Here is a 596-nt window from a genome sequence, read left to right as displayed (position 1 = left end):
TTCTGCTGAAGACAGTAAAGAAAAAGGTTTAATCCGTTAGTTTTACTCTCTGGGTAATGATTTGGCACCTGACGCTCGACTAATAAAACTTCTTTACAGCAAGACCTGAGCACTGAGATGGCTCACATCTTAATATTCAGTTACCTCTGTCTTCATTGGAGTGGAGAGATGACAGGAAATGAGAGAGGCCTGCAACAATTGTCTCCCGGCTTGACTCAAACTGGGCATAATGTGGTTTAAGGTCAGTGTTTTCATCTGGAAACTACAGGGAGAACATTGGAACATTGTCTTCAGCTGTTAGAAAATAAAACGTGCTGCCAGGGGAATTTGAATGATTCCTGTCTTCCATCACTTGCCAAGGACGACCAGTGCCACAGCAGATTTCAGTCCAAAAACAACAAATTTATTCACCAATCACAAACAAAACAGTCATTCTAATTAATATTCTACACATACGCTCCACCTCTATACATGCTTCTATCCAAAGTAGTTTACAAGTGAGGGACATACTTTTAGTGACGGCGAAGTGAAGCTTTATGAACCAGTGAAGCTTTCAACACAGTTGTTTTAAAAAAGTGGTTCATTACTTGCTTTTC

General features: G+C 40.1%; 2 protein-coding genes across 2 annotated transcripts in view; both read right to left on the bottom strand.

The window, feature by feature from the left end:
- LOC147817491 (uncharacterized) overlaps nt 1-596 on the bottom strand; it is a 75,376-nt gene that overhangs the window by 65,410 nt on the left and 9,370 nt on the right.
- LOC111645428 (GTPase IMAP family member 8-like) overlaps nt 1-596 on the bottom strand; it is a gene marked incomplete at its 3' end in the record, with an annotated part of 61,805 nt that overhangs the window by 52,424 nt on the left and 8,785 nt on the right. The window lies entirely within an intron of this gene.

This window comes from Seriola lalandi, unplaced genomic scaffold (genome assembly GCF_002814215.2).
Source record: "Seriola lalandi dorsalis isolate HSWRI2012SDOR001 ecotype SW California unplaced genomic scaffold, Sedor1 jcf7180002054951, whole genome shotgun sequence".
In the NCBI taxonomy this organism is placed as follows: Eukaryota; Metazoa; Chordata; class Actinopteri; order Carangiformes; family Carangidae; genus Seriola; species Seriola lalandi.
Note: the sequence above shows the minus strand (reverse complement) of the source record. Positions and strands in the feature narration are given on the sequence as shown.